Source organism: Alexandromys fortis, unplaced genomic scaffold (genome assembly GCF_014885135.2).
Source record: "Alexandromys fortis isolate MF-2015 unplaced genomic scaffold, M_Fortis_MF-2015_v1.1 scaffold_30, whole genome shotgun sequence".
NCBI classification, from domain to species: domain Eukaryota; kingdom Metazoa; phylum Chordata; class Mammalia; order Rodentia; family Cricetidae; genus Alexandromys; species Alexandromys fortis.
In genome coordinates, this window is record NW_026067922.1 from 10,086,365 (window position 1) to 10,088,690 (window position 2,326).

Here is a 2,326-nt window from a genome sequence, read left to right on the forward strand (position 1 = left end):
GTGTCATTCAATAGGCAGAAGGTCTGAAGAGTAAAATCCTGGTGCTCCCCTAAGAAGGGGCTGTGCCTCAAGACTGTCACCTAGAAATCCTATCTGCTTTGCAACATGACTGGCCTGGGTTACAGGCTTTAGGTGGGCTGATCTTTACAATACGGTTAACACATATCAAGAAAACATCATTCCCTGAGGACTCCTGCCATTCAGAGCCCATAGTTACTGACCTCAGGGCTGTCCTGCAGGAAGAGACTTATGGTAGTCTTAGCATCAGTTAAGTGGGATGCTACTATGGGATCTTTCTGCATGATTGCTCTCCAGAACTTAAGAGTGTGGGCTACATACTCATTGAGTTCCAATGATGACAGTCATTGAAACCAAGGCCACATAATGTAATCAATCGTAGAGAGAGAATCCCCACCAAAGAAGGCTGCCTTCTGATTAGTCATCACCTCCTCTAACTTTTGGAATTCGTTTCTCAATTTTTTTTTTATGCCAGAAAGTCCTCCTTCCTTTTCTCCACCCCAGTAAGCTTGTAAGCAAAGGCAGAACCTCAGAGAATCTCTCGAAGGTCATCCTCTGGCAAACTTTCCCGTAAGGGTCATCTGTAAACAACTTCTCTTGGTATTCCTCCTCCAGGTACTCACAAGTGATGATAGATTTGGGGATCAAGTGACCCTGACTGTCCCCCAGAACTGGCACCAGCCCAGTCCAATTCTTCTTGAAGAATTACTCGGGCTTGTTTTTCAGATTGAGATAAATGAGTTCAGGCCAGATTCCCTTGGGCTTCAGGACCATCAGCACCTTTTGAATGAAGGGGCAGAACCTCACACTGTAGACATGGATTTTGCCCTCCTAGATGGAGGGGGTGGGGCCTACTTCCTTTCCTCAAGCTCCGGGCAGATACTAAGGACATCATTGTGCTGTGCAGGCTGAGAGCCACAAGGGTCCCATTTTTGTTTGTGTGTGGCTCCAGCAAGTGATAGAATCTTGAGGCACATGACTCAAAGACCAACCTACATTGCCTGCAAAGAGCTACTAAGAGGACAAACAGTTGCTACAGGGAATCTGCTGAGGTTTCAGACAGAGACAGAGGAGAAATTGGAATTGTGCTACCAAAAGCCCAGGGGCTTCTGGGCCTGGCAGAAGCTGGAAGAGGCAAGAAGGGCATTCTCTGAGAGACCCTGACAGGAGCCCAGCCATACCAATATCTTAATTTTGAACTTCTATCTCACAGAGCTGTAAAGAGAATGACATTTCTGAATCTTTTTTGAGGGGCGATGGAAATTATGGTAACAGCAAAGAGTTTCTGAAGGTGTAACAGTCAAAAATTAATTTAAAAATCAAATCCACAGTGATTGTAGGCATGTGGGCAGTATTGCCTGTGTGTTGCCTCGCTAAACCTTATTTCAGCCTCATCTGTGAACACAACATGCACTCTTTATACTGTGTCTGCCATCCCAACAAGCAATGTGAACACATCTCAGGTTCTAGGCTTCCAAGGCAGCCTTTTCACAGTTTGATTACTGTGCCTGCGTATTAACACCTAAATATACATGTGTGTACCTCTACCCGTGGTGATGGCAATCTGAGATTGCACACAAACACACAAGACGGTGATGGAACTTTGTATGTGAAGCACTCTGTAAGATCTCTCAGGTAAATACAGCCGTGGGTTACTTAAGAACATTTTGGTAAGGATGGACATGGACATGCATGGTGAATCCACAAGATGCGCTGCATCTGGATGTTGTGCCTACCTTGGTTTGTGTAAATATACTCTCACGTGCTCCTATAAAACAAATTTCACCTAATGACCCAGTTTTCAAAATATCCATGTCATTATTGACACAGGACTGTATAGGTAATCAAACTTTCTGGCAGGCAAATGGAGTCTTTAATCATAAAGTTCTGCCGTGACCTGGCTGAACACGGTAGGAGGAGCCCTGGAACCTGGGGCTGTCTTCATGCGAAGCCCACTCTCGCAACTGCTTTTCTGCTCTGCCCTTTTGTGAATGTTGTAGGTACTTAGGAAACAAGTTCCTTATGGAGTGAAAGATCTTGTCTTTGGCTTCTTCTTACACATAACTCGGAAGATCTTGTCTTTGGCTTCTTCTCACGCATAACTCGGGTGAGTTTGAACACTGGATTCTGTATACCCATCATTCATATGTAAACATTAGACCAGAATACCTCTAGCATGTTCCTCACCCTGCCTCTCTGTGTTCCTGGGATGTGTTAAGATATTCCAAGAACTGATTACACTTCAGGAACAAGAAAGCACTCAAATGATTCCCTATCTCGAGAGCTCACGCGGAACACAAAGCATGCT

The 2,326-nt window shown here is 44.9% G+C and overlaps 1 pseudogene; it reads right to left on the minus strand.

Moving 5' to 3' along the window:
• Nucleotides 1-200: 200 nt before the first annotated feature.
• On the minus strand, nucleotides 201-910 carry LOC126501321 (glutathione S-transferase omega-1-like; annotated as a pseudogene).
• Nucleotides 911-2,326: the final 1,416 nt, after the last annotated feature.